At 40.7% G+C, this 27,140-nt stretch overlaps 1 long non-coding RNA gene across 1 annotated transcript in view; it reads right to left on the reverse strand.

Annotated features, from left to right (window-relative positions):
• LOC141580665 (uncharacterized) overlaps positions 1 to 27,140 on the reverse strand; it is a 99,264-nt gene that overhangs the window by 18,849 nt on the left and 53,275 nt on the right. Inside the window, exon 3 of the long non-coding RNA XR_012512965.1 lies at positions 17,738 to 18,597. This is a non-coding gene — a long non-coding RNA (uncharacterized LOC141580665). The remainder of the gene's footprint in view (positions 1 to 17,737; positions 18,598 to 27,140) is intronic.

Raw genomic sequence — 27,140 nt, forward strand, 5'->3', positions numbered from 1 at the left:
GTATATTAATCCTTGTTGGATTAATGGTTTGCAAATATTTTGTTCCAGGTTGTCTCTTCACTCTGTTGATTGTTTCCTTTGCTGGACAGAAGGTTTTTGGTTTAATGTAGTTAACTTTATGAGAAATCATGTGTTAATTATCAGGTGAATGTCATGGAAAGAGCCATCTGTACCCCTGTGTTCACTGCAGCATTATTCATAATATCCAAGATATGGAATCAACCTAGGTGCCTAACAACAGATGAATCAATTTGAAAAATGGGATAAAATGCAAAAATTAGCTGGGCGTGGTGGTGTGCATCTGTAGTCCCAGCTACTCAGGAGGCTGAGGCAGGAGAATTGTTTGAACCTGGGAGGTGGAGGATGCAGTGAGCCGAGATTGTGCCACTGCACTCCAGCCTGGCGCCTGGCAACAGAGCGAGACTCTGTCTCAAAAAAAAAAAAGTATATATAATTTTAATATTTATATATATTTAATATTTAAAACATAATATATATTATTATATATAATAGTATTCTATTATAGTAGGCCATAAAACAATGAAATCTTGTCATTCATAGGAACATAGATGAACTTGGAAGACATTATGTTAAGTAAATTACTGCATATTCTCACTCATATGCAGAAACTAAAAAAGTTGATCTCACGAAACTAGAGATTAGAACAGAAGTTCTTAGAGGCTGAGAAGAGTAGCGGGTGGGGGGGCATGGAGATGTTGATTAAAGGATACAAAATTACAGCTAGGCAGGAGGAATAAGTTCTAGCATTCTATAGCACTGTAGGGTGATTATAATTCACAAGAATTTATCATATGTTTTTAAATAGCTGTAAGAGATTATTCTGAACAAACAAAAATGATAAATATGTGAGGCAATGGGTAGGCCAATCACCCTGATTTGATCATTATGCATTGTATGTATTAAAATATCATTCTGTGCCCCATAAGCATGCACAATTACTATGAGTCAATTAAAACTTAAAAAAATAAATAAATAAATTGTCAGACTCTTCATATTCTGGGCAGAAAATTTTGTTTTTGACAAACACAATGGTGAACTCTCCCCATAAGACCAAACCTGCCTTTAACCTGTGCTGGAGAGGAAAGATGGTAGCATAGGAGGTTTTAACAAGTAACCACAATCTCCTGTCTTCCCCTTGGTTCACCCTAATGCTATAGTAAAAATTCACACACATCGGCAAGGAGTGGAGGAGCTGGGTCTGTGTCCGCCCTCATAGCACAAGTTGTGGGGAAGAGAAGAGCAGAAAAAATGGAACCTAGATGGTCAGAGTCAACCAAGATGAATCTCTGAGTTCTCCTCCTCAGGGTTTCTTTTCCATGATATATAAGCTTTGGCTAAAACGGCCTATGAAGTCTCCAGTTATTTTTTGATAATATAAAGTATTCCACACTGGAACATCAAATATTAATCACTCCCACTTCTGAAGCTGACACACGCATCAAACCTTTCTAAACATGCTTGGAGAGCACCCTTAGCTCCAGCATTGTCTGCAGCCTACACTCAGCTTTCAAAAACAAAAAACAAAAAGTACCAAGAGAAAGAAACGCTTTTATTGTACTTCTACCAAACCTCAAAAAATATATATAGACGTTTTAGTGAAAATATGAAATACATTCCTATTTCCATTTTTAAAACTTTCTGGACCATTATGCATATAGGCAGTGCTCACGTTGCCTGTCATGGTCTAAATGTGTCTCCCCAAATTCATATGTTGGAACTTAATCCCCAATACAACAGTGTTCAGAGGTGGCGCCATGTGGGAGGTATTTTGGTCATGAGGGCTATACCCTGATGAGTGGATTAATGCTCCTTTAAAAAAGGAATGCAGGAGTGGTTTTTGCCTTTTCCACTCTTCTGCCACGTGAGGATACAACATTGGTCTCTGCTTGCTCTTCCACCTTCTACCAACAGATACCAATGCTTGGTCTTGGACTTCTTGGGCTCCAAAACTTTGAGAAATTAACTTCCTTTCATTACGAATTGCCCGGTCTGTGCTATTCTGTTATAGCAGCACAAAACAGACAAAGACAGCACAGTGCTGTGTAACCGAAACTTGTGCATATCAGAACCATGCAAAAGCAAGGACTGCCTGTGCCCTTACTTAGTAATTTATGACTGCCTGGAATGAGAAGCAAAGGGACTATTTGATTAAAGACAGTTGTGTGAAGCTACTTCTCTCATCCCTTTCAAAGCCACCTCAAACAACATTAAGAATAAAAAAATAGAGGGAAAACATCTTCTTAAAAGGAACAAGAAAGAGCCACAACACCAAAGTACAAAATGATGCATATCTGAAAAATACCCTAAAATCTGTCTAAAAAGGGGAAGATGGACAATAAGCAATGCATGTCTTCAACTTTAGGCTACTCACAAATGTCCATGGAAGTTGGTGTTGCAGTCCTGAGAGGCTCCTCCTTTCATTAACCTTTGACTGCATCTTCTGAATAGGGCAGGGCATGAGAAAAGCAAACTGATCAATAGTTAAAAGAGGTCAACATCAAGAAGAAACCATGGTGCAACACAACTTTCATTATCAAGGACATAGCATCTGAATTGAAGTATATTTCCAGGGAAAAAGAGGAAAAAGATGCACTCATTATCAGATTACAAAACAGAGATATTATGACTAACAACTTTATAAAAGCTCCGTTAACATTTTGATTGCTAAAAATTAAGAGATTACTTCTTCATCTCAAAGATATCACAGGCAACCTGATTCTCAGATAAAGGAGATCAAAGAGATACAAAGATATAAAATAATATTACAAGAGATCAGAAGAAGATAAGCAAGTTGGAAGAGCTAAGAAAAATATGGGTGAGAAAAATAAAAACATTTATGAATTCAAAATCATATTGGAAACAACCCAAATTAGTATTCAGAAACATAGGAGGGACAAAGCAAAATGCAAAACATAAAGCTAATCCAAGAGGTTCAGTAATGCCCAAAGAGGATGAAGACAGAAAAAACTACACTTAGACAAAATTATCGTCAAACTGCTGAATATCATAAGCAATTTTTTTTAAATCTTGAAAGAAAAAAAAGAGACATATTACATACAAGGAAATAGTGATAAGAATGACAGCTGAGTTTTTATCAGAAATAATGGAGGCCAGAATAAAGATGTCATTGAAATGACATCTTTAAAAAGCTGAGAGACAAAAAAACTCTCAAACTGGAATTCTGTATCCAATAGAAATACCGTTCTAAAATAAAAGTGAAATAAAGACTTTTTCAGATGAATGAAAGATGAGAATGTCATTTTTGTTACTAGCATACCTACAATACAAAAAATTCTTAAAAGTTTTTCAGACTGAAGAAAAATGAAACTAGATAGAAATTCATATCTATAGGCAGAAATGCAAACTACTACTAGGAAGTGTTAATTATGTGTGTTGGCATAAAATACTTATTTTTTAAAATTATTTAAAAGTTCATTTACTGCTTAAAACAGAAATTAAAATACTGTAGTATGAGAGTTATAACATAAATAGAAATAAAATATATTACCACACTATTACAAAGGATGAGGAGATAAATTGAATTATGCAGTTTTATATTTTTATATAACAGCAGTTTATATAAAAACATAAAACATTTTATATTCAGTTTATATCTGAAGCTGTGTGATAAATTAAGATTGCATGTGTTATTTCCTAGAACAACCATGAAAAACACATTTCTGGATAGAAGTATCACTAACAAGCCAATAAAGGAGACAGAATGAAATATGTCAAAATACTAAATTAATGCCATAAAAAAAGATGAAAAAGAAGAGCCAAAGTAAAAAAAAAAGAGTCAACAAAGATCAAATAAACGGAGATTGTAAATTTTAAATTCAATAGTGTCAATAAGTACATTAAACATACATGCACTAAACAGCCTAATTAAAAGGCAGGAGTTGTCAGACTGGATTAGAAAGCAAGATTCTACCATAAACCATTTACAAGAAACCAACTTTAAATATAAAGACATATACAGACTGAAAGTAAAAATATGGCAGGGAAATTTTCATGAATACTTTACACATAAGAAAGATGGTGTAGCTATACTAATATCAGACAAAATAGACTTCAAATCAAGGATAATCAGAGACAAAGGGGGACTTTTGTTTCTTCAGTTGCAATCTCACATGTGTCACCCAGGCGAGGGTGCAGTGGTAGGATCATAGTTTACTGTAATCTCAAAATCCTGGGCTCAATCTAGCCTCCTGAAAGAGGGAGATTTTAAAATGATAAAGGAGACAATTCATCAAGAAGAAATAATAATCCTTAAAAACGAATGCAGTTATAAACAAAACTTTAAAATCTATGAAGCAAAAATTGAAAGATATAAATAGAGAAAAGAGAAATCCACTCCTACATTACGTTTTTCCCAGACCATCACTTTAACAACTCAGATCCTATAATAAGCAACAGGGAACTGTATTAAAAGCATTCTTTGTGCTAAGAACCTTATTGGGCAGTAACCCTGTGCCATCTTCTAACAATCCTTATAATGTTACTCAATTCAGTTCACTTGCTAATTTATGAACATATTTATTGGCTAACACCATGTGTGGTCATCATTATGTAATTTCTCACACAGTTTTCTTATCTCCACTGCTAGTACAGGAGTAAAGATACTTGAAAACCAGGACCTGTCTTCTCCACCTCCAGACTTATTTCTCTTTTTATTTATCACAGAGTTTAATGCACCATCTGGAGCATATTAAGCTCTCAAGGGTGTTTGATTCACCATTTATTGCTGTCTCCTACTAGCCTCCTCCAGGAAATAATCTAATTTCAGTCTAACTTGAAGAAGGGAGTCTCATTAACTTTTGGATTATAAATTATGACTCAGTCTGTTGGATACTGTACATATGCCATCAATGACAGGTTGTCTTTGGTTGCAAGGGCTGGGGAAAGGACAGAGAGGAACATTAGTTAGCCAGTCTGAAGTAGGCTAGAGGGAGAGAAGACACATAAGTGAGTGGGGAGAATTTTTTGATATGGACACCGACCCAGCATCCCTCCCTAACCATTACCTTTTCTCACTGTATAGCTTTTATGGAGCCCAAGCAGTGTCCAAAAGTACTACCATGGGGGTGTGCTGAGCTCTGCCAAGCGCCATGGAGATGGCCATGAGGACAGACTATTCAAGCACAATCAAACTTATCAACCCCTAAGGTTATTCTACAGATACACCAATAGCTGCAAAGATGATTTTAGGATAGTCACTGAAACACTGAAGTAATTATGACAAAACTGCAAATTTTCATTCCTGTCAATAAAAGAAAGGTGAAATAAATTGTGAAACAGATCTATAATGCAGTACCATATACTCATCAAAAAGAATAGGTGCCTGAAATAAAAAGAGCCCCAAAATATTATTAATTGAAGAAAAGCAAAGTAGAGGTCAGTTTTAGAATATTGTCATCCTGAAATAAAAATTTAAAATATACATGTATAAGATTAAAATACGTATTTTGGAATCTACAAAATCTATTATTTTTAGTATGTTATGGAATGTGTGTGTGTACATATATTATTATATAATGTATAATATTATGTAACATATTATATATGTATGTATGTATATATATATATATATATATATATGAAACATAAAAATATTCCGGAAGGATAGAAAAGCAAACATATAACAAAATGGTGACTTCTGGGGCATGAGGATGGGGTCAGGGATTAAATGAAGATGTATTTTTCATCATCTTCATTTAATCTTATTTAACTTATTTAATTTTTTACTCAATTTATGTGCTATTTTAATAATTTTTTAAAAACTGAATGATTTTTGTTGCAAAGAGTTTAGCTGGGGGGACCTTACAGAAAAATTCTACTACACTCACACTGATTTAACATAAAAGAATAAGGCCATTGGAACTCAGGGACTTCTGTAATCTATTCCATGGGACAAAGAACTCAGATCTTGCTCCACTATACCACATTTTAATCTTTAAATATCAGTATAACCTGCCAGCATACTTCCATTAAGGTCAACACTCATGCAGTGTATACAATACCCACAGGAATCTCTTTTTTAAAACAATTTGGGTGGGAATGGAAAATGGAAAACAGTTTGACAAGTTAAACATAGAGCTCCTCTGTGTCCCAGCAATTCCACCTCTGCGCATATACTAAAGAGCAGTGAAAGCCTAGGACCACACAAGAACTTCTACAGGAAGGTTCAAAGCAGCATTATTAATAACAGCCAAAAAGTAAAAATGACCCAAATATTTAGCATATCTGGCAATAAAAAAGAAGCACGGACACATGGCACAATGTGGATGAACCTTTAACACGTATCAGAATATTAGTAATGATGATATTCTAAGATTAATTGTGGTGACGGTCGTACAGATTGTGAATGTACTTAAAGGCAATGAATTGTCCGTGTTAAATGGGTGAATTGTGTGGTATGTAAATTGTATTTCAGTAGACTGTTAAAATTAAAATCTTGGTTCTATAATTTTCCATAGGCCTGAGAGAAGGCACTAGAAAAGAGAATTCTACCAAGAATGAAAAGGACGACTGGTTCAGACCAAGGCCCTGAGACTTAATGAGCAGCTCTGTCTCTAGCCCTTTTTGCCCTGGGAGATGGAAAGAGGGGGAGCCTGAGAGAAGGGATGGGAAGAGTCCTAAGAAGACCAGCAGGCCACATTGGGAAGCTGGACCATGAGGGGCTCAAGACGCAGCTGCAGCTGTCAAAAAATGAGAACAGGCCAGAAGACGGACATCTACCCTAATTCTACATGATGGGTCCCACCTCTTAATACTGTCAAAATGGCAATTAAATTTTAACATGAATTTTGGAGGGGACATTCAAACCATAGCATGAAGTAATGACAAGTTGTGTTACATAATGGATGGATCTGCTTTCCACAGGGGACTTGTTAAAATTCTTATTTCCTCTCACATACATGTCTTTCCCATTAAATACAAATCAACTAGGAATTTTTTTCCACGAATTTTAACACTCCTCTAAATATCTTTTTCTGTGATAAGTTCAAAGAGTAGAAAGACGTTTTGGAGCTTTCTGAAATCCCACACATCTAATGACTTTTAAATGTGTTTTTATGGCTTTACTTTTAAGAATCAGAAAAACACATTTTTCTGAAACTACTTTTATTTATTTATTAATTCAAATGTCCATGCTCTGTTTACAAGGGATCGATTCAAAATTCATATAAGGCAAATGCTAACAACGCCCTTAGCTGTGTAACCCCAGACAAGCTATTTATTGCTCTAAGTCCCTGCTATCCTATAAAATAGAAATGAAAATGCCACATACTTGATAAAGGTGTTTCACAAATAAGAAGTGTATGGAAGCATTTAGCCTACAGCTGGCAGAGTGGATTGCACAATAAAAGTTATCTGTCATATTAGTTTATCTTTCTAGAAGAGAGTTAGTGGCAGAGGGAGCAGGGATTTGAACTCATGGTGCCTAACTTCAGCTCTCTAGCTCTGAACTTTGTTACACTTTCTATAGAGAAAATAAAGCCCTCAGTACAATGCCTAGCAATTGAGAAATACACAATAAATCATAGTGACATGCTGACTGTGTTCATTAACCTGGGCCTACTCTAGGCTGGGATTTACACCTCTACCAAAAGAAATGTGCAAATGTGCAAAAAGCCCAAAACAAAACAAAACAAGCTTCAGATTATGAATTATGGAAGAAAGATGGCTAACTAAAGGCACCTGGCATTCACCACCTCAAACAAGAACCAAGGCAATTAATAAACAGCTAAGGGAGAGAGCTGACATATAGCAGGGGAGTGGAGATGCACCCATGGTGTTTGGAAGTCCAGGAGGCAAAAAGGAGGCACCCAGCCTCTCAAGCCCCATATCCTCTGCCTGGATCAGATCTGCCTGGGGTCAGGAGAGCCTTGCCATTGTGGAGAAAAGGTAAGTAGAAAATCCCCACCAACTCTCCTTCCCACCACAAATACCTATAGTGCTTATGAGAATGTCCATGGTCCTCACAATCCTTAAACCCAGTTTGGAGAGCTGCTGGGAATTCACACAGCCACACTGCCCTAGATTAGGAGCACAAGGTATGCATTCCCCACTACAGCCCACTCCTGTGAACCAAGCTACTATAGCACAGCATCATCTTAAGACCAGAGCCACTTTTAGGGTGCACCCTGCTCTGGAGGCCAGTGCACCTCTCCAGCATTAGGGGTCTGTCTTCATTCCACCAACCCCACACAAGTAGCTGAATGCCATGATCCTAGCTGCACAGAGCTTGGGTCCTGGATTGACTGTGACTCTGGTTTTGCAAAGCAGGGGAACCAGCCTTCACTACCACACTACCAGCTAGCCAAACAGTCTGCCAATCCTACCTGGAGAGAACACACTCTTGAGCCAGTCAAGCCACTGCATGCTCTCTCCCAAGCAGGAGAGGCCCCTGAGCCTCTGAGCAGCTGATATGCCCCACAGCCAGGGAGATGGTTATATTCCCATGCTCAGGATTTGTAAAACAATCCCAAAGTGATTCACAATTATAGATAAGACCTGGCCTGCCCAATGGCCCTATTCCCTCAATAAGGCAGACAGCCCCATGGCCCACCCCAGGTGAATATGCTGTAGGCTGGCCAAGCAGCCCTGCACCTGCTTACTGAACCTGAGAAATTGCTCTGTGCCTGTCAATGGCCTGAGAAATCCCTCTGTATCTGCCATGAGCAGACATGCCCCCAGGCCAGTCTAACAGCCATGTGTCCATGTTCCAAACCTCTGAAATATCCCCATGGGCCACCTCCAGCAGACATACCCTTAGGCCAGCTGAGCAGCTGTGTGCTTGCATCTGAGACCTGAGAAAAAGCCCATGGGCCACTCATGGCACACACACACACACACACACACACACACGCAGGATATCCAAGCAACTCTGTGTCTGTGCTTCCTGCCACAGTAACAGGCCTGTTTCCCCAACCCAAGTGAACCAGATCCTGAGTTGGCCAACCCATCATGTGCACACATGTACTCTTGACCTGTTGACCTGAGAAACATCCTGGTGAGCCCATCTCTGGCAAAGCCACACCACCATCACCACAATCTCTATCAGCCTAAGCCACTGAGAAACTTGCAAACACAATTAATGTGTGTTACAATTGAAGAAACTGTACAGAGACTACATAGCTGTGTTCACCTACAACCAAGGTGAATGCATCCCTGCAAACTAATACCCCAAGACCCATTCAGACAAACCTTTCCCTATAAAGCCCACTTATAAAATTGGAAGAGGTGACTCTTCCACTAGAAGCATAGAAGTCAACACAGGGATGCATTAACCATGAAAAAGCAACAACAAAAAGGTCACCTTCAAAGGAAAACAATAATTTTCCAGCAATGGACCCCCATCAGAAAGAAATACATGAAATGCCAGGAAAAATAATTCAAAATAATAATCTTAGGGAAACTCAGTAAGATAAAGGGAACATAGACAATTCAATAAAATCAGAAAAACAATTCCTGATTTGAATGAGAAATTCAACAAAGCCATAGGCATAAAAGCCAAAATCCTAGAGCTGAAGAATTCAATGAGTAAAATTAAAAACACAATCAAGAGCTGCAACAACAGATGAGACCAAGTGAAAGAATTTCTGAACTTGAAGACAGGTCTTGTGAAATAGCATACGCAGACAAAAAGAAAAGAATAAAAAATTATAAAGAAAGCTGACAGAATTTATGGGACATCATTAAGCAAACAAATATTCATATGTGGGCATTGCAGAAGAAGAAAAAGGAAAAGGTAAGAAAAAACATATTTAATGAAATAATAGGAGAAAGCTTCCCAATTCTTGGAAGGTATATGCATATCCAGGTCTAGAAAGCACAAAGAATTCCAAATAATTCAACACAAACATGGTCTAAGACACATTATAGTCAAACTGGATTTTTAAAGGACCCAAGTATATGCTACCTACAAGAAATTCACATCATCTATAAAGACACATGTAGACTGAAAGAAGAGGATGAAAAAAGATGTTCCATGCAAACAAAAACCAAAAGTAAGCAGAAGTAACTCTACTTATGTTGGACAAAACAGACTTCACGTCAAAAGCTATTAAAAAGAGACAAAGAAGGACACTCTATAACACTAAAAGGTCTATTTAGCAAGAGAGTATAACAATTATAAATATATATGCATCCAACAATGAAGCACCCAAGTATATAAAGCAAACATAATTAGATCTAAAGGGAGAGACAGACTCCAATACAGTAAAATTTACGGACTTTGACATCTCACTCTTAGCACTGGACAGATCGCCTAGACAGAAAATCAACAGAAATCATTGCATTTAAACTTCACCATAGACCAAAGGGCCTTAAAAGACATTTATGAACATTTCACCCAATAGCTGTAGAATACACATTTCTTTCATCAGTATATGAAACATTTGCCAGAACTGATCATATGTTAGAACACAAATCAAGTCTCAAAATATTTTTAAAAATTAAATTACATCAAGTATCTTATTTGACCCCATTGAAATAAACTATACATCAATAACAAGTTTTAAAACTATACAAATTCATGAAAATTAAACAATAGGCTCTTGACTGACTAATGGGTGAAGAAAGAAATTAAGAATAAAATTTTAAAATTCATGCCGGGCGCGGTGGCTCAAGCCTGTAATCCCAGCACTTTGGGAGGCCGAGGCGGGTGGATCACGAGGTCGAGAGATCGAGACCATCCTGGTCAACATGGTGAAACCCCGTCTCTACTAAAAATACAAAAAATTAGCTAGGCATGGTGGCGTGTGCCTGTAATCCCAGCTACTCAGGAGGCTGAGGCAGGAGAATTGCCTGAACCCAGGGGGCGGAGGTTGCGGTGAGCCGAGATCGCGCCATTGCACTTCAGCCTGGGTAACAAGAGCGAAACTCCGTCTCAAAAAAAAAAAAAAAAATTTTTAAATTCCTTGTGACAAAATGAAAACACCACATACAAAAACCTATAGGACACAGCAAAAACAGTATTAAGAGGCAAGTTTACAGCAACTTACCTCAAAAACTAGAAAGATTTTAAATAAACAATCTAATGATGCAAAGAACTAGAAAAGAACCATCCAAACTCAAAATTAACAAACACTAGAATAGCAAGAACAAACCAAACTCAAAATTAACAAAAGGATCACAATGGATACCACACAGAAATACAAAGGATCATTAGAGACTACTCTGAACAACCATATGCCAATAAATTTGAAAACCTAGAGGAAATAAATTCTCAGACACATATAACCTCCCAAGATTGAGCCAAGAAGAAACAGAAAACCTGAAAGGACCAATAGCAAGTAATGAAATTGAATCAGTAATAAAAATACTTACGGCCGGGTGCGGTGGCTCAAGCCTGTAATCCCAGCACTTTGGGAGGCCGAGGCAGGTGGATCACGAGGTCAAGAGATCGAGACCATCCTGGTCAACATGGTGAAACCCCGTCTCTACTAAAAATACAAAAAATTAGCTGGGCATGGTGGCACGTGCCTGTAATCCCAGCTACTCAGGAGGCTGAGGCAGGAGAATTGCCTGAACCTAGGAGGCGGAGGTTGCGGTGAGCCGAGATCGCGCCATTGCACTCCAGCCTGGGTAACAAGAGTGAAACTCCGTCTCAAAAAAAAAAAAAATAATAAATAAAATAAATAAAATAAAAAAAAAAAATAAAAATACTTACAACGAAGAAAAAATCCAGGTTCAATGGATTCATCACTGACTTCTATCAAACCCTTAAAGAAGAAGAATTAATATCAATTCTTCTCAAACTATTCCAAAATATTGAGGCAGAAGGAATTCTTCCTAACTCATTCTATGAGGTCAGTATAATAGCAAAATCAGACAAGGGCATAACAAAGAAAGAAAACTATAGGTCAATATCACTAATGAACATAAATGCAAAAATCCAAAACAAAATACTAGAAAACCAAATCTAACAACACATCAAAAACATAATACACCAGGATAAAGTGGTATTTATTTCAGGAATATAAGAATGGCTCAACATATGCAAATTATTAATGGAATATATACATCACGTTAATGGAATAAAAGACAAAACCATATGATCATCTCAATAGATACAGAAACTATCTCGTTAAAATTCAAAATCCTTTCATGTTAAAAAAAAAACCCTTTATAAAGTAGGTTTAGAAGAAAAGTAATTCAACATCATAAAATTGAAGTATGACAAACCCACAACTAACATCTTACTGATGGAGAAAAGCTTTTATAAGAACTGGAATAAGACAAGGATGCCCACTCTCATCACTATTATTTAACATAGTACTGGATGTTCTAGCCAGAGCAATTAGGCCAGAGAAAGAAATAAAGAGCATATAAAATGGCAAGGAGAAAATAGAATTCTCCTGTTCGCCAACAATAAATTAGAATCTTATACATAAAACTAAAGACTCTACCAAGTTCTACTCTTAGAACTGATAAGCAAATTCAATAAAGTTGCAGAATGCAAAATTAGCAAACAAAATCAATAGCATTTCTATAGACGAACAACAGACTAGCTGAAAAAAGAAATCAAGAAAGCAATCCCATTTATAATAGCTACAAAAAATAAAATAAAATACCTAGAAATAAATTTAACCAAGGAGGTGAATAACCTCTACAAGAAAGATGACAAAACACTGATTTAAAAAACAGAAGAGGACACAAACAAATGGAAAGACATCCAATACTCATGGACTGGAAGAATAAATACTGTTAAAATGACAGTACTGCCCAAAGCAATCTACAGATTAAATGCAAATCCTATCAAAATACCAATGCTAATCCTCAAATTTGTATGAAAACACAAAATACCCCAAGTAGCCAAAGCAATCCTGAACAAAAAGAACAAAGCTAGAGGTATCAACTCCCAGACCTCTAATTACACTACAAAACTGTAGTAATAGCAAGCACAGCAATAGTACTGGAATAAAAACACGCACCTAGGCAAATGGAAAAGATTAAAGAACCCAGAAATTAATCCACATATCTATAGCCAACAGATTTTTGTCAAAACTTCCAAGAACACTCATTGGAGAAAAAGCCTCTTTAACAAATTGTACTGTGAAAACTAGATATCCATATGCAGAAGAATTAAACTAGACTCCCACCTCTTACCCTGTACAAAAATCAACTCAAAGTTTATCAAAAACCCAGATGTTTTACATTTTATCAAAATGATAAAACTAATAGAATAAACATAGGAGAAATGTTTCAAGACATTGGTCTGAGAAAAGATACTATAAATAAGACCTCAAAAGCACAGGCAACAAAAGCAAACATAAATGAATGGAAATATATCAAACTAATAAGCTTCTGAGCAGCAAAGGAAGCAATCAACAGAGCGAAAAGACAACCTACAGAACAGAGAAACTATCTGAAAACTATTCATCCAACAGATGGTTAATACTCAGAAAATACAAGGAACTCAAACAACTTAACAGCATAAAATCAATCTAATTTTAAAAAGGGCAAATAATATGAACAGACATTTCTCAAAAGGAGACATACAAATGGCTAACAAATATATGAAAATATGTTCAATGCCACTAATCATCAGGGAAATATAAAACAAAACCACAATCAGGTATAATCTCATGCAAGTTAGGATGGCAATTATGAAAAAAAATAAAAATACTCATGAAGATGTGGAGAAAAAGGAACTCTCATACATTGTTACTGCAACTGTGAACTAGTATAGCAACTATGGAGAACAATATGGAGTTTCCTCAAAAAACTACAAATGGAACTGCCACGTAATCCAGCAATTTCACTACTGGGAATTTATCCAAAAGAAATGAATTCATTATATCAGTGACACATCTGCACTTTCATATTACATCACTATTCACAATAGCTAAGATATGAGATCAACCTAACAACAGATGAATGGATAAAGTAATTGTGGCATATATACACAATGAATTACTATTCAGCCATTAAAAAAAATGAAATCCTGTCATCTGCAGCAACATGTGATAGAATCAGAGGGCATTATGTTAAGTGAAATAAGCCAGGAACAGAAAGTTAAAGACTGCATGCTCTCACTCATATGTGGAACCTTAAAAAAGTTGATCTTATGGAAGTAAAAAGTAGAACAGAAGACACTAGAGGCTGAAAAGGGTAGGAAGGAAGGGGTATAGAGGTAGACTTATATTAAAGGACATCAAATTGCAGCTAGATAGGAGGAGTAAGTTCTAATGTTCTCTACTACTGCAGCATGACAATAATATATTTTATAGATAGCAACAATATATCTTATAGTTTCAACTGGCTAGAAGGATATTGAACATTCCTAACACAAAGAAACAATAAATGTTTGACATGATAGATATGCTAATTACCCTGATCTGATCACTATACATTAGATGTATCAAAACATCACCATGTACCCCATGAATATGTGTAATTATTATTTGTCCATTAAAAAGATAAATTTTTGAAATAATTATGAATTATGGCCCTTTCCTCCCCCTTTCTGTTTTATAAAATCAAACTCTTGAGAGAACAGAAACAGTTGTTATGATTATTAGTTATCATCATGCTAGGTAAAGATATAGAACATTCTGGAGGATGCGAGCATTCTTAGTTACAATCACAGAACTGCCACTCCCCAAAGGAAGCTAAGGGAGTCTACAACCATCACGATTCTAACATGTAATCCTTCTTCAGATAAGCTAACATTCAAAACATTTTTTTTAACTTAGCAATTTCTGTCTGCTTTTTTATTTTGAAATGCCGACAAAACACCAATTTGAAGATAGGTGACAATTGCAGAAAATTAAACATCATTGACCATTTTTGCACTATGCTATGGCCATCTCTCAAGACTGTGAACAAGAATGAAGCTTTATAAGAAACAAATAGACTACTAGTGCTATAGTCTGAATATGCCCCCCAAGATTCATGTATTGGAAACTTGATCCCGAATGTGTAGAGAGGTAGGTCCTGATGAAACTTGATCCCCATTGTTTGGGGAGCTAGGTCCTAATCTTTGGGTCATGGGGGCACTGCCCTCGTGAATGGATTAATGCTGTAGTTGGAGCAGCAGGTTCCTTATAAAAGGATGAGTTTGGCCCCTTATTTGTCTTTGCCCTTTGTTTGCCCTTCTGCCATGCTGTGAGGCAGCTAGAAGAAATTCACCAGATGCTAGCCCCTTCGACTTGGACTTTCCAGCCTTCAGAACCATAAGCCAATGAATTTCTATTCATAATAAATTACTCATCTGTGGGATTCTGTTATAGGAGCACTAAACAAAGCAAGGCAAATAGTGTTTTTTCAAAACAAGATTTAGCTCTCTCAAGGGTCAGAACACATAGGTTTCTGAAACCTAGAAGCATACATCAAGTCCTTTCCTACTCCCAGCACCCTGAAATTCTCCCCTTTACAAGTGTCTAGTACCACGTGGCTACTGTTTACTGAGCACTCACTATGTGCTAGATAACACTATAATAAATGCTTTCCTGACATGGTTCTTACCACCCAGTCACAGTGCAGACTAAAGTCAGAGCTGGGATGCAGACTCATACTGGTCTGATTCCATCACGGGTGTCCTTATGGGTCCCCCGCCAGGGCATAGAACTACCCATTCTGCCTTCATTTCCTGTTGTTAGGTATCACTTCCTAGCGGCATCCCAGGCTTTCCTGTCACTATCTTCTTGCTTCTGTTACCTCTGCAAAAATGCCACCCCCGCTGAATCTGCTGAAAGCTGATCTTCCTTCAAAATGAGGAGACCACACTACTCCCTTCAGAGAGTCATTTTTGCAACCCCCTCATTCTCCCTGTGTTCACACCTGCTTTTCTACATGTGTTAATACCTGGTAGCTTCTTGACAAAACCATAAAAGTATTTGGAGACTCATGACACATTCCCAAAAAAGTCTGAATCTTAATTGTGATTTTTGTTCACTATGTGAGCCTGAGTACATTCCTTAGATTTCCTGTCTATAAAGTAGAGGCATCAGACCCACCTGGAAGGGTTCCCATGAGTTCTAATGACAACCTATGTGGCCCTAGCTTCCTTCTCCTTCCCCACCAAGAGCACTTCTCATTATCTGCCTCACTTAGTAGTGAGTTGGATAGTTCTGTTGCTACCTGTGTTAAATTCTGTAAGATACACAGATAGACCATAGATCAGTCATTGTGTGTTTTCTACTTAGCTCCATAAGCAGCAGGGCCTCTATTACTATCAAATTGAACTAAATGCACATCTCCCCCAGAACATGAAATAAAACACTTAGATCCCCTCACTTACTCAATCTGGATCTCAGAATACAGAGGTCCAGATTGAATAAATGAGGTAAGAATAATTCAGAGTTGCTAACTTTCAGAAATAGTCTTCACGTGGAATCTATAAATCTTTAGCAGGAAGCTGCATTTACGTAAACATGTATTGAATTTAAGGATTTCAGTGTATATTTTATTTTATTATTTTTACTTTTTTCTTTCTTCTCCACCCCGTGGTTCTGTAGCAGTATGTATTTTAAACAACATTTCCATGCAAAGTTCCTATGACTGCTCAAAATAGATTGGATTTAATTTTTAATATTCTGTTCTTAGTTATTAAGGACACCCCACCCTGCCCCAGTGTGCCTGGAGCTACCAGCATAGAGAAGCCAAGTAGAGAAAGGAAGGGAGCATGATTCCCAGATTCTTGGTCAATGTTAACTCTCTCCAGCTGTGGACTCTTACACACGTGAATAAATTTTCTAAGCCTTAATTTCCCATCTGTAAAATGGAGATAATCGTAGCATTATTCTTGCAGCAATGTTCTAAGAATTCAATTAGAAACCATATGCAAAATCACTTGCTAATATGTCAGAAAAATGATGCTAATGGTAATTATCAGTGCTGCACCATTGCAGTTCACCATAGTTCTGAGCTTCCTCAATACCTAGTAGACAGGGAAAGTCATAGTTTAAACAGGGAGACGTTTAGGGAGAGGAAGCTTAACAGTTCTTTGAAAAAGAAACTTTAACCCTCTATGCACAGAGAAATTTCCCCTGTGGATACACACAGGAGACTGGGAATTTTCTAATGAATGGTATACTTGGGGCCATTTTGGAAGGAATAAAGACTTTCTTCCTGGGAATGTTTTTCACAGGGATACGTAGTAAACGTTGAGGGTACAACATTGGATTGCCATTCAGTAAAGGGGTTCCTTGGTAGCCAGACTTTTTGTTTCTTGCAAAGCCCTTTCTTGGGCTTGAGAATTTCTCAGTATCAGAGAATGGATTCATTATCTATAGAGCCTCCAGAGGTAGAAGAGGGTCAAGGAGAGGAAAAAAAGAGCGAGCTCATTTCTCTTCGGGTGTCAGCCTCACCTATCATAGGGCAGAGAATCAAGTATCCATGATTTCCTGTAACTATCTTATTTGAAAAGTTGGAAGATTAAAATCTTTACTAGAATATAGCACTTGACCAAGAGAAAAATCCCTGACTAAAATGCTTTCTTGCTCCAAAGTAAACTATAAAGTCACAAATTTATATCCACGAGCACACCTCTCCTTTGCCTAACGCTCAAATATTTAGCAAATATTTGTTGGGCCTCTATTATGGGCCTAACAATAGTATTATTCATAAGAAGCATACAATAAAAATAATAGCAAACACTGGATGCTTTCTATGAGCCAAAAAACAATTCTGGATATTCTTGGTCTTAAAACAAAATATTGACATAACACACACAAAAAATACTGATATCACACACACACAAACACACCTCTGAGTTGTGGAATCCACTCTGGACTCAGGAACAGCCTCTTCTCCAGGCACTCACTGCCAACAGTGGCTTTCTCCTGGATCGTGGGCAGGGAGTCCTTCCTCCTTGCTGTTTTCTCTGACGTGATGAGGCAACACCAAGCGGATACAGTGTCCTTCCGCCAGAGAAAAAGCTCTTCCCGAGCTGGGCTCATGCCGGTAATCCCAATGCTTTGGGAGGCCACCGCAGGCAGATCATGAAGTCAGGAGTTTGAGACCACCTGGCTAATATGGTGAAAACCCGTCTCTACTGAAAATACAAAAATTAGCCAGGCGTGGTGGCGGGCACCTGTAATCCCAGCTACTTGAGAGGCTGAAGCAGGAGAATCGCCTGAACCTGGGAGGGGGAGCTTGCAGTGAACCGAGATGGTGTCACTGCACTCCAGCCTGGCGACAGAGACTCTGTCTCAAGAAAAAAAAAAAAAAGAAAAAGAAAAAGCTTTTGCCTTGTCCAAGTACAGTGACTTCAGACATGAAGAACCAGACCAGAGGCAGCTTCCTAAGGGATGAGGTGCTGTTCTGGGCCACCAGCAGCCTCTGGGGTGCCCATGGAGAGAGCGTTCCTCACCTAGTTGACCATACAGGTCCAGGGCAGACAGAAGTGTCTGAGGTCCTGAAGGGAAAGACCTGTTGGAGCCATACCCTGGGGATGCAGAAACCTTTCCTCTTGCTTCCACCAGGCTGCAGAGGGCAGGGGTCCTGGTGTCTCCTCTTGCAAAGGGAGCAAGGAGATGCTGATTGCTGAGATGGTAACCCTGAGAAAATGGGGATGTGTCTTGCAGGCCCAAGGCTAGCACGGCCAGTCAGTACCATCCAAAATCCCTGCAGGAAAAAATGATACATTCAGGAAGGAAAGGTGAAGCACTGCCCATGTTGAGAAAACACAGATTCCAGTACTGGCCCCACATCCCTTCAAAGAGCAAGTCTACACTTAAGAATCTCATTTAAGTCAAATATCACAAACAGGCACCCACGTGTATGCAATCTTCTTTTCTATTGGAACCGCCTGTGAAGCCCCTCAGCCTCTCTCTTGGAAGTGATGGTGATAGCTGCTTCCTAATTGCTCCACAACCCCACCCATTCTCTGCAAGGCAGCTAGAGGGAGAATTCTAGATTGCAAACCTGACTTCCTTGATGCTGCACTTGAAATAAACCCGTAGAGGTTCCCCGGCATCTCAGGATAAAGGTGGACTCCCATAAAAATTTCTAAGGCCCTACCTGATCTCTTCCTGCCAACATCCCAGGCTTTGGTTCTGCAATCCTTCTTTTCACACTCAGACCTTCAAGCTTCCACAGTTTCCTTCTGAACTCTCAATTCTAGGCCTGGCATGAGCCTCATCCACTCCTTCCCTGACTCGTATCACCCCCGTCTTCTCATTCCTCAAGCCTGTGGTTCACATCAGCAGAGAATCTCCAGGTCCTCACGGGGTCTCTTACCATGAGCTCGCCCATTGTTTCTGACACCTGGCCGGCTGTTGACAATGACATCCCTGTGGTGAGCCCAGCATGGGCTCTCAATGAAGGCTCAGGAAGTTGGTGGAATCAACATATTAAAGATAGGAGGCAGAAGACCACCAAGAAGCTAACTCCCAACCAAATCTAGACCAACACAAGAGTGGTTTCAAGGGCGATTAAGTGGCTATCCCAGAGCAGCCAGCTCCTCACCTCTTCCTGAGGCCAAATGAACCACAGCTGCTGAGAAAGTGCACGATGAGAAGGAACTCACCGGAGTTCTCGTACCTGGTCGCAATCCCGTTCTTCTCTGATTGCAGTCAGCAGGAACATGTCTTCCCCCTTGGTACTGCCTCTTTCTCTAAGTCCTGTGATTGTGTGTGTGTGTATTTTTTTATTTTTTATTTGTATTTATTTATTTCGAGATGGTTTTTCACTCTCGTCACCCAGGCTGGAGTGCAATGGCAAGATCTCGGCTCACTGCAATCTCTGCTTCCCAGGTTCAGGCAATTCTCCTGTTTCAGCCACCTGAGTAGCTAGGATTATAGGTGTACACCACCACACCTGGCTAAATTTTGTATTTTTAGTAGACATGAGGTTTCACCATGTTGGCCAGGCTGGTCTCGAACTCCTGACCTCAGGTGATCTGCCTGCCTCAGCCTCCCAAAGTGCTGGGATTACAGACATGAACCACCGTACTAGGCCTGTGATGACTGTGTTTTTCTTTTTCTTTCTTTTTTTTTTTTTGAGACAGAGTTTCGCTGTTGTTACCCAGACTGGAGTGCAATGGCACGATCTCCGCCATTGCAGTGGCAACCTCTGCCTCCTGGGTTCAAGCAATTCTCTGCCTCAGCCTCCCGAGTAGCTGGGACTACAGGTGCACACCACCATGCCCAGCTAATTTTTGTATTTTTAGTAGAGATGGGGTTTCACCTTGTTTGACCAGGATGGTCTTGATCTCTTGACCTCGTGATCCCCCCGCCTCAGCCTCAAAGTGCTGGGATTATAGGCATGAGCCACGCGCCTGGCCGTAATTGTGTTTTAAATGCAGGCGAATTGTAGATGCTAAGTACCTTCCCTTGTGAGAGCTGATAGTCATCCACAGGATGATACAATGCATATTCTAAGCTCCCACGATCTGGGTTTTACAGGGGGTATTTTCCCCCTGTTTCTGAAATAGAGTCATTTCCCTTTAGGGACATACAGCTCAGTGCATCTGTCACTGCTGGGTTTAGGTCATAATCCCAAATGACTGGGCAGCATAGGTTTCAAAATCCCCACTTCTCAGCATTTTGATGTTGAGGGTGCACTAAAGTGAAAATAATGGTATTGAAAAGCTGCAGCTTTAACTGTAATCCGCCAAATCCACCTCCCTCCTCCAGACACCCACTGGTCTGAAACCTCCAGGGCAACACTTTACACCAAGTTCAGCGAGCCTGGCAAAGCCCACTGGGGAGTGCAGGGAAGATGGATCGACTCCCACTATGAATATGATCGAAAAAATCTAAGCAGAAGATACAAACAATGCTTTGTTTCCACACAAAACTTAGTCCGTTGGGAAATTACACTTAGATGATTTATGGAGTGTGGGTCTTTAGCTGTATTACACTTTGCATTGCCGACAAAGACAACAATAATGTATAATTGATTCCACTTGGATCTCAGAGAGTCAATAAAGAACTTTGTTTATCCATAATTTCGTTGGGCAAATCTCCCAGATGGTACTGAAATGTTGCATTTTTAAGATGTTGAGTTTGGTCCAGGAGGATCATAAATTATAAAGATAATGTGTCTTTCGTATCGTTACAGTCATCTAATCGTAATCACAATTAGAGTCACTGAAATCTAACTACATTCTATTTTGGTATTACTCTCGACATTTTTAAAGCTTCATTTATTTAAGAGGCAGAAGTCAAAATACAGGCTTCAGTAATTCCAAAGCTCCACTTGCTAATGCAAGGTCAAATTTACAAATTAAAACCTTTCATGAAAATAAAAATGTAATATTCTCATAACAGGAATCAGCAGTACAAATATCTACTCTTCAGTAGGTTTTAGGTTCACTTTCTCGCTCTACGGTAAGAAGCTTTAGCTACGCTCCTAGGAAACTAACACTTTATCTCTGCAATAATTTTCTACTATCCAAAACATGTAATTTGTGCTTAAATGAAAGATAAAATTATTTCTCTTATTGTTGCATCACAGAAAAATATTTAAATAGAGAATCACAAAACTGGGAAGGGCAGGTTTGGAATGGCGTGATTTAAATATAAAATTCTGGCTTATGAGATGCCTCTGGAGGCCGCTGGTGGGTGATGCCCCCTGGCCGGGCAGGCCTGCCAGTGCCATTGACACCGGTGCACCAGCATGGCCCACACGACTCCCTCCCAAGGGAGCGACAGAGCCTGCATACTAAGACACTGTGGACAGAGAAAGCAAACAGTACTTTAAAAATGAGCCCCTGAGTGGAAAATTACCCTGGCAGAAGCTCCAGATTGCAGGCATCGGCTTATAATAGAGCTGCTTCTCCCGAGGGCAACCCCCTCTCACCTGCTCCAGGTGAGAGGCCTCAAGGATTTAGGTATCGAAGAATGGTTAATGATTTTCTCAAGTAATGGCAGAAAGCTCAGCTGGCGTCTGAACAGAGGGGAAGAGATGCGGGCAAGGGAAGGACGTGGAAGAGACTAGGGCAGCAGTTCTGAAACTCCAGATGCCTCTGAATCACCTGCAGGGTTTGCTGAAACCAAACTGCAGGGCTACGCCCCCAGAGTCTGGTCCACGGGATTGCAAGGGGGCCTGAGTATTGGCATTTCTAATAAGTCCCCACGAGCTGCAGCTGCTGCTGGCCCCAAAACCACACTTAGGGGAGCACAGCGCTCGGGACTGCTTACTCCAATGGCCACCCTTGGACCAGCCAGGTCAACATCGCCTGGAGGCTTCTTGGAAATGCACAATCTCAGGCCCACCCCAAACCTATCACTCAGAAGCCACAGCTTAACAAGATTCTCCAGGTGGTTCATGCACACATTAACGTTTGTTAAGGGTCATACTACATCATTTAACGTCCTTCCCACTCCTGGATTCAACCAATGTACTTCTTCCACGTATTGATTGATGCCTCATGCCTCCCCAAACAGTATCACAATGCATAACGACGTTTCCATCAACGACAGACCTCATACATGATGGTGCTCCCATGAGATTTTCATGGAGCTGAAAAGTTCCAGTTGCACAAATACTATCATGTTACAGTTGCCTACAGCCTTCAGTACATTGACTTGCTGCACAGTTTGTAGCTGTGAAAGGAAAATATCTTGGGCCCCCAAAATCACTCAGGAAAACTCAAGCCGGGAAGTACTCAGGGGAAACCTGCCTCCCATTCTATTCCAAGTCAGTCCTCTGCTCACTGCGATAGATGTGTATCTGATTTGCCTCTTTTGGAAAGGCTAAGCAGAAACTCAAAAGAACACAACCGTGTGTGTATCACCTGTCTGTGACCCGGAAGCTTCCTCCCCAATTCCAGTCTTTTTGCCTTTGCCTCAAGTTGTCCTACCTTACCAGACCAAACCAATGTACTTCTTACATGTATTGATTGATGTCTCATACCTCCCTAAATGTATAAACCAAGCTGTGCCCTGGCCACCTTGGGCACACGTCGTCAGGATGTCCTGAGGCTGTGTCATGGGCATGTCCTTAACCTTGGCAAAATAAACTTTCTAAATTGAGACCTTTCTCAAATTTTCGAGGTTGACGTAGCCTAGGTGTGGAGCAGGCTATACCCGTCTGTATAAGCACACTTGATGATGTTCACACAATGTTAACATTTTGCCCAATGACGCGTGTCTCAGGATATATCCCCACTGTTCAGCAACGCATAATTCCATGTCCACATGACTCCTGATGTGTGTGTTTGCATGTACATGTGTTTGCAGGTGAAGAAAATAGAAAATAGAAAATGTGGTTTCTCTTTAACCTCTGATTTACTTATCCTTTGTCACTCACTCTCCCCCTAATAAGCCCCTAATAAGGGCTTGCATTCACTACAAGTGCAAAGCATGCAAATTCGTGCTGAGCCGGCTGTGCCCTCGTTTAACAACCTGCCCATCTGAGATACACCCTGACCCTGTGCCTCAGAGCAAGGTAGCAACTGTCTTGACTCGTTGGTCTTCTTGCTGCAGCAGGGTCAAGGTCAAGACCTTGTACACAGTCGGTGCTCAGAAGGTGTCTGGGGTCCATTGAGGGGCTGCCATTCAAGGACAAGTGGTGAAACACACAGCGCCTGCTTGTGCTATGACACCTCCCACGCTCTCCAGGCCCGCACATTCTCATCTCCACACCCAACGCCCCTCTTCCCCAGGGACCATGCAGATCCCAGCCCAGCCTCCCCAGGCTCGGCCTGCTCCGGGATTTCAGGCCAATAGCTCCTCTCCAGAAAGTCTCTGGAGAGCCTTTGGTTCCATGAGCCCCACAGCCTGGACACTGGGATCACAGCCTGTCTAGAGCAGGGGTGGGCAAGCTTTTTCTACAAAATGCTAAATGGTTCATGGTTCAGTCTTGGTGGGCCGTACAGTCTCAGTCATGCACCTACTCCACGCAGCTAACTTTGCTCAAAAACATCCAAAGACAGTATATAAACAAATAGGCATGGCCGTATTCTAAGAAAACTTTCTTCATGAACACAGAAATGTGAATGTCATATAATTGTTACACATTGTGAAATATTCTCCTTCTGCCCTTTTCCCCACTATATGAAAAGGTAAAAGCCATTCTTACCTTGCTGGCTGCACAAAAAACAGACCCAATTTAGCACCTGGGCTGTACTTTGCCCTCCTCTAGAGGCTGAGGGCAAGGTTAAGGTGATGCCCTGGCTCTGGCTCTGACTCACCTCTCCCTAGCGCCCGCCTCAGAGGCCTGCTGTCAAGGTCCAGTGGGAGGGTGCTTATGAAGTCTGTGGCCCGTAGCGAATGTCCAATAAATGGTGGTGGTAATTGTTGTGGCCAAACTGTAGAATAAGTCAATGGAAACAGGGATCAGGAACAGACCAGGATGTGCCGGTCAGGAAACAGACCCCTTTTGATAAACACCAAGGGGAATGTGGACCCTTCAGAGGAGAGTGAGTTTTCTCCAAAGCGCCCCACCTTAAGGGGCTTTGAGGACAGCAAGGTGCCTGCCCAGTGGGCACCAGGAAGCTGCCAACGAAGCACCCAACAGTTGCAGGGACAAAACCAGCACTGCGATGTGTTGGAGAGCATGAGGACGTACAGAAGGCACTACTGTGGGCAGGGCAAGCCCCACTCCCAACCCTGATGTGGAAAAGTGAGAAGGAGCCACAGAGTCCCTGGGAGTTTGGGACGCGGGCCTGACTCTCCTACTTAGAAGCCTTATGACAAGCTGGGAATGGGGCCTCGGTTCCGTCATCTATAATATATTTGTTAGTTGGTCTAACAAGTACTTAACTGAATACCTACTCCGTGCCAGGTAATGTGTCAAGCACTGCAAACACAAATGTATCTTTTAAAAAGACAGATAAGCTAGAAAGAGTAGGTGGGTCGACAGATCAATCGATTGATCCACTAACAGCTGTCATCAGCAACTTTGCTTAGGAGAATACTTTCATTAGCCTCTTGAGTTGGGCAAGGTGAGGCCCAAATGCCACGGGGCCAGCCAGAAGAAGGGATCTCCAGCTGCCTGCTCTGAGGCGACCCCTTCCTGCAGGAATCATTCCGTCACTTTGAAGAGGCCCACTCTAGCCAACTGGACCACAAAGTCAAACCATATAAGGAGGTCACAAGTGTGCAAGAGAGGTCACAAGTGGACAGACAGAGTGGGCCCTGCAAAGGGGCAGAATGATTCCTGCAGGAAGGGGTCCGTGTTGCCAGATTGTCTAAGTTCTTCAAAGAAACCGGAATTCCAGATTTTCATGTGCAGTAAACCAAATGTTAAATATTGGCCTCCATTTCAAAAATGTTCAAATGCTGCAGGCCAAAGAAAGCACACCTGCGAGCCGCACGCCTCGTTCCCGGAGCCCGGCAGTTTGTGATCTCCGATCAGAAACAGACAGCAAAACAAAGAAAACGCTGAAGTCCTGCTGCACTGAAGAGCGGAAGGGAGAACAGCCTGAGGGCGAGTGGCAGGGGAGGGAGAGAGAGACATGGAGGCTAATGGGACGTGTCCAGGGCGCCACGGCTGCAGGTTCTGAAGGACAAAAATGGCTCCTGTTTCCTGTGACGCAACCCCCTTATCCCCAGCCAGACTCAGGGTAGATTGGCCTTGTGTGAGTGGTCTGGAGAGAGATCCAGAGAGGGGGCCAAGTACAACCCCTGAGGCAGGGAGGGCTGGGGGCTGAAGGGAGAGGTTGGCCATGCAGTGGCTCCCAGAGGGGCAGCATTCAGACCACTGAAGCCCCTTGGGAGTGGCAAAAACAGCGTGGGCAGGAAGTAGGGGGCTCAGGTCCATTTAATTTCAAAGGACAGGGTCACTCCTGCCTACGACCAGTTAAACAGAGGGCAGCAAAGCCCAGCCCAGTCCTCAAGGAATCTTTTCAGGGAGACAGATGAGGCTATGCAGACCTCAGGAATCAAATAAGTAGCCAGGCGCCATCAGACATGTCTGGGCTACTCTGGAGGCCTGAGATAGGAGGATCACTCCTAGGCCAGGAGTTCAAGGCCAGCCTGGGAAAAATAGCAAGATCCCACGTCTTTATTATACTTTAAGTTCTGGGGTACATGTGCAGAATGTGCAGGTTTGTTACACAGGTATACATATGCCATGGTGGTTTTCTGCATCAACCCATCATCTACAGTAGGTATTTCTCCTAAGGCTATCCTTCCTCCCACCCCCCCAACCCCCAACAGGCCCTGGTGTGTGATGTTCCCCTCCCTGTGTCCATGTGTTCTCAGTGTTTAACTCACACCTATGAGTGAGAACATGTGGTGTTTGGTTTTCTGTTCTTAGTTTTCTGAGAATGATAGTTTCCAGCTTCATCCATGTCCCTGCAAAGGACATGAACTCATCCTTTTTATGGCTGCATAGTATTCCATGGTATATATATATGCCACATTTTCTTTATCTACTCTATCATTGATGGGCATCTGGGTTGGTTCCACGTCTTTGCTATTGTGATCAGAAACACCAAAAGCAATGGCAACAAAAGACAAAATTGACAAATGGGATCTAATTAAACCAAAGAGCTTCTGCACAGCAAAAGAAACTATCATCAGAGTGAACAGGCAATCTACACGATGGAAGAAAAATTTTCTAATCTATCCATCTGACAAAGGGCTAATATCCAGAATCTACAAAGAACTTACAACAAATTTACAAGAAGAAAACAAACAACCCTATCAAAAAGTGGGTGAAGGATATGAACAGACACTTCTCAAAAGATCCTCATATCTTTAAAAAAAAGTGAGGGGCTGGGCAAGTTGGCTCATGCCTGTAATCCCAGCACTTTGAGAGGGCAAGGAGGGTGGATTGCAAGGTCAGAAAATCAAGACCATTCTGACAAATATGGTGAAACCCACCTTTAGTAAAAAATACAAAAAATTAGCTGGGCATGGTGGCATATGCCTGTAGTCCCAGTTACTTGGAAGGCTGAGGCACGAGAATCACTTGAATCCAGGAGGTGGAGGTTGCAGTAAGCCAAGATTGCACCACTGCACTCCAGCCTGGGTGACAGAGCAAGACTCTGTCTCAAAAAAAAAAAAAAAAAACAAAAAAAAACAAATAAGGAAGCATTTAACTGAGCAGCTCCTATGTGCCAGGTATTTGCACATCAGAACTTTGAACCTCACAGCACTATGGGGTGGAGAATGTTACTCTTGTGTATCCACAAAGAAAGCCAGTAGTAGACGCTTGGATAAGGAGCCATAACAAGCTTTGTAAAAAGAGATGCAGGAATCCTAGCCAAGTGT

This window comes from Saimiri boliviensis, chromosome 12 (assembly GCF_048565385.1).
Source record: "Saimiri boliviensis isolate mSaiBol1 chromosome 12, mSaiBol1.pri, whole genome shotgun sequence".
Classification (NCBI taxonomy): domain Eukaryota; kingdom Metazoa; phylum Chordata; class Mammalia; order Primates; family Cebidae; genus Saimiri; species Saimiri boliviensis.